Source organism: Oncorhynchus masou, chromosome 21 (genome assembly GCF_036934945.1).
Source record: "Oncorhynchus masou masou isolate Uvic2021 chromosome 21, UVic_Omas_1.1, whole genome shotgun sequence".
Taxonomy (NCBI): Eukaryota; Metazoa; Chordata; class Actinopteri; order Salmoniformes; family Salmonidae; genus Oncorhynchus; species Oncorhynchus masou.
The window spans coordinates 41305788-41320864 of NC_088232.1; the positions used below are offsets into that span (position 1 = coordinate 41305788).

General features: G+C 44.3%; 1 protein-coding gene across 6 annotated transcripts in view; it reads left to right on the forward strand.

The window, feature by feature from the left end:
- The first annotated feature begins 730 nt into the window (after positions 1-730).
- LOC135508360 (myelin transcription factor 1-like protein) overlaps positions 731-15077 on the forward strand; it is a 193697-nt gene continuing 179350 nt past the window's right edge. For 5 of the 6 annotated variants that reach the window (XM_064928486.1, XM_064928488.1, XM_064928485.1 and 2 more), the window contains exon 1: positions 1363-1907. The gene's annotated coding sequence lies outside the window, so the exon portion shown is untranslated. Of the gene's footprint in view, positions 1180-1362; positions 1908-15077 lie in introns of those variants that run through there. The other variant, XM_064928484.1, reaches the window with a different exon arrangement.

A 15077-nucleotide genomic window follows, 5' to 3' on the forward strand; every position in this document is an offset into this window, starting at 1 on the left:
TTTTCATTCACACAAGAATGACTATACATTTCAGCGCTCTACGGCAGGACATGATTTACTGTAAATATGTCCTAGGTTTTAGCCAATAGGTTCTCCTGACTCCCTAGCTGTCAATGTGTTGGCTGAGAACATGGCGAGCGTGATTTCCAACTCATTTATCTCCTCCACCATTCTGCTGCTCACCATAGTTCAAAGCCCAGACAGGAAAGCAGCCTTAATTAACCGTGTGCACTACAGCTCAGCAGCCTTCCCATATTCTATTCTACAATCTTACTGCTCTCAGTTCCACATACAGCTGAACTACAGCCACATATTGTGTCTTGAACCAGAGGAGCTCATCTTGGCTTCCTCCTGGAGGATACATGGGCACATTGTAGATTCCCAGGTTAAATACAGCAGTCCACAGCCCTCCACACGTCATACAAGCCCCGCCCCATCCCCCTCCATTTATCCTCCCTTTCCTTCATCCTCCCCCTCCATCCCTCCACCCCCTCCCACCCTCCTGAGACCCAGGGCCCGTGGGAAGAACTGACGCTGGGAGCAGACTGTCTGCAGCCCTGAATACATGTAGGACAGGGAGAGAGAGAGAGAGAGAGAGAGAGCGAGAGCAAGAGAGAGAGCGAGAGAGAGAGAGAGAGAGAGAGGGAGCAGTAGAGCTAGATTGTGGGAGAGGGAGAGAGTCAGAGTCAGAGAGAGAGAGCGAGAGAGCGAGAGCAAGAGAGAGAGCGAGAGTCAAGAGAGAGAGAGAGAGAGAGAAAGAGAGAGAGAGAGAGTCAGTCAGAGAGAGTGAGAGCAAGAGAGAGAGCGAGAGTCATAGAGAGAGAGAGAGAGAGAGAGAGAGAGAGAGCAGTAGAGCTAGATTGTGGGAGAGGGAGAGAAACAGGGATATGTGTTCTTCTCAAATACATACATATACACAGTGAGAGAGAAAGAAAGACTCTCTCTCTCCTCTCAGCACGTACCCCCCCCCACACACACATGAACATGATCGCACTCACACTCTCACACATACATACACTCACAGACGCACTCTTGCTTTAGGGTACCAGGCGGCTTGGTGTTCTTCTCCTTTGTTGTTTTTGTCATTCATCAGTCTTGGTACGGTGTGCTGTGCTGTGTGAGTCTCGCTGGCTGAGGAGTCTGTCTGCGTGGCTGTCTGAGAATGCCATCTACACTACGGTAAGCCACACACTGTTCCTTCTCTCCCTCTCTTCTCTTCTGCAGTCTCTCTATCTCACTGGGGTACCTAGCCCCTGCAACGCACATCCTCTGCTTCTTTTTCCTCTCTCTCTCTCTCTCTCTCTCTCTCTCTCTCTCTCTCTCTCTCTCTCTCTCTGTCTGCCGCTCCACTCTCTCCTTCGCGCTTTCCTCTCGGCTGTGCGCTCTCTCACCATCCTTACCTTCGCCGCCTCTCCTCCCTCATCTCTCTCCCTTCCGCTTCGCCTCATTGGTGCTGCCCTCATTCCTTTTTTCCATTAAGCTCCAGGCCCATTGGTTGCCTGCCTTCAACCATTATCTTCTCTCCTCCTTCCCTCTTCCTCTTTCTATCTCTTGCCTCTCTCCTCTTTTTCTCCCTTGTTCCCTCATCTCCAGCCGACTCTCAAGTCAAAATTATTTGCATACAGGAGGACATGATAAGTTTTCAGGGAGCAGTGTGAGTATGTGAGGGGTAAAGAACGAGTGGGATAAAAGATAAGTAAAGAAAGAAAGAAAGAAAGAAAGAAAGAAAGAAAGAAAAAGAAAGAAAGAAAGAAAGAAAGAAAGAAAGAAAGAAAAAGAAAGAAAGAAAGAAAGAAAGAAAGAAAGAAAGAAAGAAAGAAAGAAAGAAAGAAAGAAAGAAAGAAAGAAAGGAGGACGGACATACTGGAGCATAAAGAAGTTTGGGAGAAGACTGCATTCTGAGACTGGTGGGTTACTCTTCTTCTTTCAATCTTGTGAGTGCTTTGGCTTCTGTCAATGATACGTTTGTAGATTGTCAAAAGAGGGTTATAGCTAAAACTGAAGGAGGATATTACTTAGAATTTAAGATAGTGAACTAAGCAGTATGACACTTGCTTAGAATTGCTCAGCAGAGTCTCAGCATATTTAGATATTTAGAATTTTGAAATGTGTATTCACTGTATATTGTGCTTTAAATTGGAATCTCTGATGCCAAGCTTTGTATAGCTGAGTTGTTTGATTGAATGGCAAGTAGAGTGTGAAACTCCTTCTGGAATACTTCTACTTTTTGTTGAATTTTCATATTGTTGATATTCATGTTTTATATTGTATTGGAGATTTGATGCCTTAACAAACCATTGAATGCTCTACATTGTTATTATTCCTTTATAGCATGCAGCTAACATTGAAAGGATATATTACATTTCCGAGGCAAAGTGTTGCACTGTTTTGAGTTCTCATACATGGTTAACTATACTGAACAAAAATAGAAACGCAAAATGTAAAGTGTTGGTCCCATGTTTTATGAGCTGAAATAAAAGATTCTAGAAATGTTCTACATGTACAAATAGCTTATTTTTGGGCATAAATTTGTTTACATTCCTTTTCGTGAGCCTTTCTCCTTTCACAATATAATCTATCCACCTGACAGGTGTGGCATATCAAGAAGCTGATTAAACAGCATGATCATTACACAGGTGCACCTCGTGCTTGGTACAACACAATGCTACTCTAAAATGTGCAGTTTTGTCACACAGTACAATGCCAAAGAAGTCTCAAGTTTTGAGGGAGTTTGCAATTGGTATGCTGACTGCAGGAAAGTCCACCCGAGCTGTTGCCAAAGAGTTAAATGTTCATTTGTCTACCTTAAGCTGCCTCCAATATCCTTTTAGAGAATTTGGCAGTATGTCCAACTGGCCTCACAACCGCAGACTACATGTAACTACACCAACCCAGGATCTCCACATCCTGCTTCTTCACCTGTGGGATGAAACTGTGGCACAACAGGAAGATTTCTGCAAAAAACTGTTAGAAACCTCAGGGAATCTCATCTGCATGCTCGTCGTCCTCACCAGGGTCTTGACCTGACTGCAGTTCGGCGTCGGTACAGACTTCAGTGGGCAAATGCTCACCTTCGATGGCCACTGACACGCTGGAGAAATGTGCTTTTCAAGGATGAATCCCGGTTTCAACTGTACCGGGCAGATATCAGATGTCTGGGCAAAGTGCCCCATGGTGGCAGTGGGGTTATGGTATGGGCAGGAATAATCTACGGACAACGAACACAATTGAATTTTATCAATGGCAATTTGAATGCACAGAGATACTGTGATGAGATCCTGAGGCCCATTGTCATGTCACTGGTGGGTGGCACCATGGTACCATGGCACAGAGCAGAAGGCTGAGGCACTGCAACATGTCTCTCTGGGTGAAGAAAACAAACCTTTACAAAAAAGCTCTTAATCTAAAAATGAACTGAAATAATGTGTGCCTGTCTCCTCCTCTTTTTGTTAACCAGCAATTTACTTTGTATGTGGGGGGGAATAATGATGAATGCACAAATTATGTCTACAAATATTCTATAATCTGGCTATTTAGAAATGGAAATCAAATGGGTTCTAGAATGAAATACATATTGTGTCACTGCTGGATTATTACATTGAATATCAAGATAGATCATTTGTATTTTCCCATAGCCTTCTCAATATGCTGTACACAATGTACACATTTTATAGAACTGGGGGGAGTCAGGGAAATGTTGTCATGATGTTGCATGGTGAAGGGACATTTTGTCCAGCTGAGACTGCATGTGAAGGGTTGCTCTGACATGATGTCTAGCTGAGGCTTCATGTTGAAGGGACATTTTGTCCAGCTGAGACTGCATGTGAAGGGTTGCTCTGACATGATGTCTAGCTGAGGCTTCATGTTGAAGGGACATTTTGTCCAGCTGAGACTGCATGTGAAGGGTTGCTCTGACATGATGTCTAGCTGAGGCTTCATGTTGAAGGGACATTTTGTCCAGCTGAGACTGCATGTGAAGGGTTGCTCTGACATGATGTCTTGCTGAGGCTTCATGTTGAAGGGACATTTTGTCCAGCTGAGACTGCATGTGAAGGGCTGCTCTGACATGATGTCTAGCTGAGGCTTCATGTTGAAGGGACATTTTGTCCAGCTGAGACTGCATGTGAAGGGTTGCTCTGACATGATGTCTTGCTGAGGCTTCATGTTGAAGGGACATTTTGTCCAGCTGAGACTGCATGTGAAGGGTTGCTCTGACATGATGTCTTGCTGAGGCTTCATGTTGAAGGGACATTTTGTCCAGCTGAGACTGCATGTGAAGGGCTGCTCTGACATGATGTCTTGCTGAGGCTTCATGTTGAAGGGACATTTTGTCCAGCTGAGACTGCATGTGAAGGGATGTTCTGACATGATGTCTAGCTGAGGCTTCATGAAGGGATGTTCTGAAGGGACATTTTGTCCATAATGAGACTGCATGTGAAGGGATGTGCTCTGACATGATGTGTTCTGACATGATGCTGAGGCTTCATGTTGAAGGACTGACATTTTGTCCAGCTGAGACTGCATGTGAAGGGCTGCTCTGACATGATGTCTTGCTGAGGCTTCATGTTGAAGGGACATTTTGTCCAGCTGAGACTGCATGTGAAGGGATGTTCTGACATGATGACTGACTGAGGCTGTATGGTGAAGGGATGTTCTGACATAATGACCGACTGAGGCTGTATGATGAAGGGATGTTCTGACATAATGACTGACTGAGGCTGTATGATGAAGGGATGTTCTGACATAATGACTGACTGAGGCTGTATGGTGAAGGGATGTTCTGACATAATGACCGACTGAGGCTGTATGGTGAAGGGATGTTCTGACATGATGACTGACTGAGGCTGTATGATGAAGGGATGTTCTGACATAATGACTGACTGAGGCTGTATGGTGAAGGGATGTTCTGACATAATGACCGACTGAGGCTGTATGATGAAGGGATGTTCTGACATAATGACCGACTGAGGCTGTATGATGAAGGGATGTTCTGACATGATGACCGACTGAGGCTGTATGGTGAAGGGATGTTCTGACATAATGACTGACTGAGGCTGTATGATGAAGGGATGTTCTGACATAATGACCGACTGAGGCTGTATGGTGAAGGGATGTTCTGACATGATGACCGACTGAGGCTGTATGATGAAGGGATGTTCTGACATGATGACCGACTGAGGCTGTATGATGAAGGGATGTTCTGACATAATGACCGACTGAGGCTGTATGGTGAAGGGATGTTCTGACATAATGACCGACTGAGGCTGTATGGTGAAGGGATGTTCTGTGTAATTTTCTGGTGTCAGGATGAGGAAGGAAATGTTTTGCTTTTCACGAGTGTGTTGGTGAGAGAGTGAGGGGAGAGAAAGCGGGGGAGAGAGGTGGGATAGAGAGAGCGGGAGAGAGTGTGTGTGTCTGTTTCTCTATCTGTGTGTGTGTCACCGTGGTGCCTAGCTTGCTTTACCGTGCAGGCTGCGAACAGGGAGACAGCCAAATGTGATTAAATTATAGAGGGATAGCACCCTCCCTGGCTCTCATGCGACCAGCTCCCAGGAACCCCCTCCCTCCCAATCTGGACTCAAGGTTAGACGTAGCATAGTAAACTGAAATTATTATGATACATATGGTATGGTATCTATTAATTTGTGGATATCTATCCTCCATTTTATTTGATATGTTACATTACAATTTGTATGATGTGTTACGAATTGCAAATCATACAATATGTTACGAATTTCTAATATGTATGATATGTTACGAATTCCAATTGGTTGTGGCTAGCGTTAGCTAGGATGCTAGGTAGCTAATGCTAATGTTAGCTGTGGTTAGGGGTTAAGCTTAGGGTTCATGTTAGGTTTAGGAGTTACGTTAAAGGGGTTAAGGTCAGGATTAGGGGAAGGGTAAGCTAACATTCTAAGTAGTTGCAAAGTTGCTTTTTGATAAAATTACAAAAGTTGACCGTAATGAGAGTCGAACACTCAATCGTTGGTTTTCTAGATGTTCATGTTATACGCCCACCAACGACCATCCTTTAGTTTTTTGTTATCTGAGTCAGGGAAATGCTGTATGTATTTTGAAAGATGAGACATTGAGGATTATAATAAATATGGCTTTGATGTCATGCAAGCAAGCCAAACACTTATGATTCCAAATGTGCACGTCACATTTCCACAGCATAATATAAATGTCACATACAGTGTCAATTTTGTTTGACGTACAGTTACAAGACAACATGGTGTAATACCCTGGGTTGTTCTGAACCGAATGAGTCTATGTTTGTCTTTTGTGAAGGAAAGGAACCACACACTCATGACTCCTTTCTATGCGCACCAAAATTACGATCCGTTTCCCTGAATTGTATTGTGAAAGCTTAACCTTGTAATATCGTTTTTTTTATAACTTGGTTAGTCATGTTGGCAATAGAACATGCTTTCAAATGATTCCCACTTGTCAAAAATTGCGATTTATAATGGACCATTTTTGGACTGCGTAAACAACAGTAATTGTGTGATGGTGGGGATGCAGGGTTGTGTTCCAATCAAACCTACAAATGTGCTTGCTCTAGTTCTTCAAAGGCAGATCTAGGACAGCTCAAAAAAGCACCTTATAGTTGAAGACTTTTCTTTGAGTCATAAAAGTGCATTGCATTTACTTAGGAATTGTGCACACTTTGGAGAGGTGTGTGGACACTTGGAGACAGCAGTTATAGTCCTCTCACTCCAACCCTTGTAATAGTGTTGTCTTATGTTGCACCTACCTCATATTATCGTGTTACTGAATGTATTCAAAGTACTTTCAAATTTCTTACCAACAAATGCAGTGAAAGAAAAGTAGAGTAAATGTAAAATGCACATACAATCAACAATGTAATGTTTGTATTCAGGTGAGCTGTTGTGTCCTAACCATTGATCTAATCATTTTTCCATAACCTCCAAACTGTTTTATTTCAATTGCTACTATGGTTATGCATATGCTTTTCATATTTCTTATTTTGAAACATTTAAATTTAGCCCTATACACATAGGCCAAGTCCCACGAGTGTAAAGGGTTAAGTTACCTTCTGTTTTATACAACCATACTAAAGGTAACCTATCATATAATTTGTTTCTCGGATTAACGTTTACTATGTTACTTCCAGTCTATGAGACCAGGCTGTCCCTCCATTCCTCCCTTTACCCACCCCTCAACTCATATATTCACCCTCTTCCTCAGCATCTCAAGGATCCCACATAATCAAAACAGTCTCAGGAGACCAGACAGATGAAGATGGAGCTGCAGTAGATAGCTACCGTTTTACGGGCTCCTGACCAATTTTGCTAATTGGTGTATTTTGTGTTTACACTGATCTTAACTTTTTTTGTTCATAATATTTCCGTGATATTTTCCTACGACAGAAAACAGCTTTTGGACAACAGAACAGCGATCACTAAACTCGATTTGGATGAAGATTTCTACTTCAACGAGTCGGCAGCTGTAAATGTACTGCTCATTCCAAGCCAGGCCCTAATCCCTGGGAATCAAAAAAGGAAGCGACGATGCAAGAGAGGCAAACAAGCGGGCTCCCTGACGAGACTACGTCGGCGAGTTAATAAACTGCCTCCACCTTCCGTTCCCTTGGCGAACGAACTGGACAAGCTCCATTCGAGACAATGCTATAATTGGGACCTGAAGAACTTTAATATCCTATGTTTCTCGGAGTCGTGGCTGAACAAGAACATGGATAATATACATTTAGTTGTTTTTGAAATGCATCGTAAAGACCAGCAGCTTCGGGTAGGTTATGGGGGAGGTGTGTGTCTTTGTTAACAATAACTGGTGCGCAATCTCTAATATTAAGGAAGTCTCAAGGTTTTGCTCACCTGAGTTAAAAAATATAATTAAAACCTAGATTTTTTGTAGCTGTCTATTTACCACCACAAACCAATGCTGGCACTAAGACCGCCCTAAAACAGATGTATAGGGCCATAAGCAAACAAGAAAATGCACATGCAGAGGCAGCGCTCCTACTGGCCAGGGATTTTAATGCAGGGAAACTGAAATCCGTCTTACCACATTTTAACCAGCATGTCACCCGTGCAACTAGAGACAAACAAACTCTATTTCACCTTTACTCCACACACAGACACTCAAACAATAGGTGCCAGTGATGTGCTCAATATGGAAGTGGTCCAATGAAGCTGATGCTAAGCTACAGGACTGGGATTCATCCGATAACATTGAGGAGTTTAACACATCAGTCACTGGCTTCTTTAATAAGTGCATCGACAACGCCATCCCCACAGTGACCGCACGTACATATCCCAACCAGAAGCCACAGGCAACATCCGCACTGAGCTAAAGGCTAGAGCTGCCGCTTTCAAGGAACGGTACCCTACTCGACCTCTGGTGAGCAATCAAAAAGACAAAACATGAATACAGGACTAAGATTGATTCCTACTACGCTGACTCTGAAGCTCGCCGGATGTGTCAGAGCTTGCAAACTATCATGGATTACAAAGGGAAACCCAGCCAGGAGCTGCCTAGTGATGTGAGCCTACTAGAGAAGCTAAATTCCTTCTATGCTTGCTTCGAGGCAAGTAACACTTAACCATACATGAAAGCAACAGCTGTTCTGGATGACTATGTGATCTCTCTCTCTCTGTAGTAAGTAAGACCTTTAAACAGGTGAACATTCACCAGGACGCGTACTCAGAGCATGCACTGACCAGCTGATGTGAGCACTGACCAGCTGGCAAGTGTCATCCCCTCCGTAGTCTTTGTGCCCGAGAATGCAAAGGTAACCTGTCTAAATGACTGTCACCCCATAGTATTCATTGTAGCCATGAAATGCTTGGAAAGGCTGGTCATGGCTCACATCAACACCATCATCCCAGACACCCTGGACACACTCCAATACACATACCGCCCCAACAGATCCACAGATGACGCAATCTCTATTGCACTTCACACTGCCCTCTCCGACCTGGACAAGAGGAATACCTACGTGAGAATGCTGTTCATTGACTATAGCTCAGTGTTCAACAGCATAGTGCCCTCCATGCTCATCACTAAGCTCAGGATCCTGGGACTGAACAACCCCCTCTGCAACTGGTTCTTGGACTTCAAATCAAATCAAGCTTAATTTATACAGCACATTTCAGACATGGAATGCAAGGCTATGTGCTTCACAGGAAAAAATGAGAATAAAAACTGAAATATTTACTGCACAACAAATATAAAAGGATAAAAAAATGTATAAAAATCCTTCCCAGTTTCGCCCCCCCCCCCTCCAAGTTCTCTGGCTGGCTCTTCCAGAGGCTGGGGGCATAATAACTAAAGGCTGCCTCTCCATGCCTCTTGGTTAACGGCTTTGGGATAGTTAAAAAGCCAGTGCCAGAGGACCTGATGGACCTACTGGGTACATAACTTAAAAGCAGGTCTGACATGTATAGGGGTGCACAAATGAGGATTGATTTAAAAACCAATAGAAGAACCTTAAAATTGTCCCTCCTTGGCAATGTTCCTCAGGTGGTAAAAAGCTATCTTGGTCACATTCCTAATGTGTGATTTGTATTTGAGTTCAGAATATAAAATAACACCTACGTTGTTTATCTGGAGTTTTATTTTTATTGTCCGTGAATCACAATGTGCAGACTGATTCTCAATCTGTGCTTCGGCTCCATAAATAAGTACCTTGGTCGCCCCCAGGTGTTGAGGGTAGGCAACAACATATCCACCACTCTGACCTTCAACAAGGAGCTCCTCAGGGGTGTGTGTTTAGTTCCCTCCTGTGCTCCCTCTTCACCCACAACTGCATGGCAGGGCACGATACTCCAACAACATCATTAAGTTTGCTGATGGCACAACGTGGTTGGCCTGATCACCGACGACAATGAAATAGTCTACAGGGAGGAGGTCTGTGACCTGGCAGTATGGTGCCAGGACAACAACCTCTCATTCAACGTCAGCAAGACAAAGAAGCTGAACATAGATTTCAGGAAATGTAGGGCCATGCACGCCCTGTCGTGGAGCGTGTTTGGAGATTCAAGTTCCTCGGTGTCCACATCACCAAAGAATTATCATGGTCCACACACACCAACATAGTTGTGGAGAAGGCCAAACAGAGCCGTCTCCACAAAAAAAGATTTGGCATGGTTTCTCAAACCCACAAACGTTCTACAGCTGCACCATGTAGAGCATCTTGACATGCTGCGTCACCACTTGGTATGACAACTGCTTGGCATCTGACCTCAAGGCGCTACAGAGCGTAGTGCGTCCAGCCCAATACATCACTGGGGCTATATTGTCAAAGAATCCCGCCATCCAAGTCATCGACTGTTCTCTTTGCTACCGCACGGAAGTGATACCGATGCACCAAGTCTGCAATCAACATGACCCTGAACAGCTCTACTCCCAAGCCATAAGAATGCTAGATAGTTAGTCTGGGTAGCTATTAGTTAACTACTTAACTATCTGCATTGACTCTTTTTGCAGTAACTCTTTTGACTCATCACATATGCTGCTGCAACTGTTTATTAACTATCCTGTTGCATTTTCACTTTATCCCTACCTACCTTATACGTACAAATCTACCTCAATTACCTCGTACCCCTGAACACATACCCCCTGTATATAGCCAAGTTATCGTTACTCATTGTGTACTTATTCCTTGTATTATTTTTCTATTATTTCAATTTTTTTCTCTCAGCATTGTTGGAATGGGCCGGTAAGTAAGCATTTCACTGTTAGTCTACACCTGCTGTTTACAAAGCATGTGACAAATACACTATGATTTAATTTGAGAAAAATGGTTACTGGTGGGATTTCAAAACATACTGGGTACTTTTGGCAACATTACTTTACAGTTACATGACATGGAAGTGTTGAGGTTTTTATCACAATACATTTGTTTGGTATAAAAAGTAATTAAGCACGTTTGTTTTTAATCCATTTCCAACAATCCATTTAAATACTATTGATATCTCTTTTTTCTAGATAATTACATTGGTTTTGTTGATTGAGTTCCGTTGGCTAGCCTGGATACAATAATAGATTTGTTGATTAAAGGTCCGCTATTGTAGGAAGAGTGTAATTGTGCTATGAAAATGAAACTTTCTTTAATGATTTCTTACAAAACAACATCTGCACAGAATAACCTCTGAATCATTTGTTAACAGTTTCTCTAGTTATATTCCTGGCAGCTGGAGACGTAGTTCTGTATCTCTACAATAACGACTGCATCACTCTAGTGGGTTGAAACTGAAACGCATGTCTAAGATATGAACCTTTAACTCTTTACACCATAGGAATAGGGGTGTGTGTGTGTGGGTGTTTGTGTGCTAGTGTGTGCATGTGTGTTGAAGGATCTTCATAGGAATTCCATACACACTAACCCTACTGGGTCATATAGCTACATGCCAGTTAGCTTGTCTGTGCTGTGCTGTGGACAGCATGACTATGGTAATGTTAGTTTGTCTGAGGTGAGTAGAAGCAGGTCACATAGTCACACACACTAACATTATTTTAGGGCTCCTGAGTGGCGCAGCGGTCTAAGGCACTGCATCTCAGTGCAAGAGGCGTCACTACAGTCCCTGGTTGGAATCCAGCCTGTATCACATCTGGCCATGATTAGGAGTCCCATAGGGCAGTGCACAATTGGCCCAGCGTCGTCCGGGTTTGACGACGCTGGGCCAATTGTGCACTGCCCTATGGGACATAGGAATTTGTACTTAACTGACTTTCCTAGTTAAATAAAGGTTAAATATGTGACCCAACTATCTAGCTAGCCAGCCTTGATGGATGTGGCTAGCACGACTGTGTACTATTAAGCGATATAATTATGCTAGCATGACTGTGTAAAATATAGAGAATTATAAGTCTGCTAGTTTTACTCTGTGAAAATGTGACTCTATTAAAGTGAGATGGCATGACTGTGGGCTAACACTAGCATGCTAGCCTGTCTGACACAAATGAGGCAGAATTGCCTGGTCACATGACAGTGTGTCTGTCTGTTTGGGAGTTGATGAATAAGCCCCCTGGTCGAAGGTGTTCCTTCCTGTAGAGCATGTTAACGCCAGGCCACCCAGGGGCCCAGGAGAGGATCACACTACCCCCCTGTGGAGACAGCTAAAGAGGATTACAGCCCAGCCAGCTAGCCCCCCCACCAGAGCACGCCCATGACACAGTTCTTCTCTGATTCACACTCAGGAATGTATTTATACAACTACAGTATATATACTGTACATCATCCAGGATGATGGAGGATGGAGGAGGTCGATGCTTATGATGATTCATAACTAGGATCAAATCGATTAGGCCGTGGTCAGGATTCATTTAAACATGTACATACCATTTCTATTTAGATGTTGTTCTTTTTGATTCCCTATAGCTAATGTTACTCGTGGGTATTATCAAGATGAGCTTGACTGAGTAAACCAGTGGCAGGATGTTGAAGAGACATTGATGTGCCCTTGCAATCACTGAATGACGTGGTTCAGCTGGTTTTGTGATGGGATAAATCCAAGGTAAATTCTGCAATGTCAATACTGATCCTTCCATGATCTGAGAAAGGGGGATCTAGTGTGCCTCACTGGTTCATGACAGGTTTCTGTAAGTCTTAAGAATCAATGCGCTGATGAGTGAAACCTAACTGCACCACATTTGGATAGGTGGTCATACAATCCTATTAGATGGCAAGATTAAGCTACCACATTATTAATACCTATCCAATCTTTTGAGATTTTACCAGAAGTGTGAAAGGGAATAGGGCTATAGGTGTTGATTTGGAATTGGTCATCTGTCTAAGAACACAGTGCTATCCTCTCCAGCCCTCTCCTCTCCTCGGGGACGGAAGGGCTACGTGATGTATTTCCTGGCGGGCAGGCCAATTAAAAACCAATCAGGCCTGTTGGAGTGTGTGCATGGTAATGGAATAGCCAGGAGAGTGGAGGAGAGCAGTGATTAATGGACACTTTCACCTCGTGGCATAACAGGCTCCCATTCATCACCTGTCCTGCATAGGGTCGGGCTGGCACTCCGCATTCACGCCTATACACCACTGTCACTACCATACACATCTGTATGAGTTACACTGGCTGTGACTGGGTTATAATGCAGTGGATGGGAGCTGGGTTAGTCACCGTCCTATGTACTGAGTCACAGTAGGCTATATACCAACTATTGACCTCCCCCATATTACACGTTCATTGCAATGCACTGAATTTATTCAGGAATGGGATATACTGTATTTTCTCTAGTTAACTCAGATTTATGATGGAAATAGCCTGCTTGTATTTGACCCTGTAGTGCCGTTAGCCGGCACACATTCAAGCCAACGATTGTATTAACAGTGAGAAGGGTGTTCCATTTCAGGAGCTGCACTGACCTGTTTCACACAGGCAGACAGGTAGGTGGGCAGGCAGGCAGGCAGGTAGGTGGGCAGGCAGGCATCTGTAAATAATAATTTGCATAACTTGGTTTGGCCTTCTTTCATTAAGGAAACAAATGAAGAGCTTTGTTCCAAAACACTATATCCATTTTCAGAAACGTTTGTAAATTAGCTTTACTGTTTAAAGAAATGAAAGAGAGGTGTTTTTCATTATCTAATCATGGGTTGGGGTTGATCAATGACTGACATGTATTTGTTTGAAATCTATCACTTGATGATTTCAATTCAGAGAGACAAATGATCATGTTTTTCACAAAATGCAACATAACAGCTTCACTCTCAGAGAAATCAAATCAAATTCAAATCAAATTTTAATGGTCACATACACATATTTAGCAGATGTTTTTGCGGGTGTAGCGAAATGCTTGTGATCCTAGCTCCAACAATGCAGTAGTATCAAACAATTCAGTAGTATCTAAAAACGATTCACAACAATACACACACATCTGAAAGTAAAATACTGGAAGTAATACATGTTGGTGTCACATTGTATAAATGATTGGAGACAAGCTCAGGAATTCATAATAGGGGGGTTTAATAATCCCACCCAGAATATACAACATGCCATGAAAAGGCCCGGGGATGTGGGGGGAACAGAGGGTATTATACACGTCACATAATGAGGGAATGTAAACCAGGTGTGTGGGAAAACAAGACAAAACAAATGGAAAATGAAAGGATGGATCGGCGATGGCTAGAAGACCAGTGACGTCGACCGCCGAACGCTGCCCGAACAAGGAGAGGAGCCGACTTCGGTGGAAGTCGTGACAGTACCCTCCCCTTGACGCGCAGCTCCAGCAGCGCCCCAACACCTGTCTCGGGATGACCCGGAGGGCGAGGATCAGGGTGATCCGGACGGAGACGGTGGAACTCCTGCAGCATTGATGGGTCCAACACGTCCCCCACCGGAACCCAGCATCTCTCCTCCGGACCGTACCCCTCCCACTCCATGAGGTACTGAAGGACCTTCACCCCTTGAATCCAGTATGGAGTGAAAGGCGTATGCCGGGACCCCCTCGATGTCCAGAGGGGGCGGAGGAACCTCCAGCACCTCAGACTCCTGGAGCGTAACAGCCACCACCGGCCTGAGGAGAGACACATGGAACGAGGGGTTTATATGGTAATCAGAGGGAGCTGTAACCTGTAACACACCTCGTATAATCTCTTCAGGACTTTAAACAGCCCCACAAACTGAGGATCCAACTCCCGGCAGGGCAGGCAGAGGGGCAGGTTTCGGGGGCGAGAGCCAGACCTGGTCCCCCGGTGCGAACACCGGGGCCTCACTGCGGTAACAGTCTACGCTGGCTTTCTGGTGCAGCACGGCACACTGAAGGTGAACAGGGGCGTCGTCTCATGTCTCCTCCGCATGCCGGAACCAGTCGTCCACCGCAGGAGCCTCGGTCTGACTCTGATGCCAAGGAGCCAGAACCGGCTGATACCCCAGTACGCACTGGAAGGGGGAGATGTTAGTGGAGGAATGGCGAAGCGAGTTCTGGGCCATCTCTGCCCAGGGGACGAACGCCGCCCATTCCCCCAGCCGGTCCTGGCAATAAGACCACAGAAACCTACCCACATCCTGGTTAACTCTCTCCACCTGCCCGTTACTCTCGGGGTGAAAATCTGAAGTAAGGCTGATCGAGACCCGCAGAAG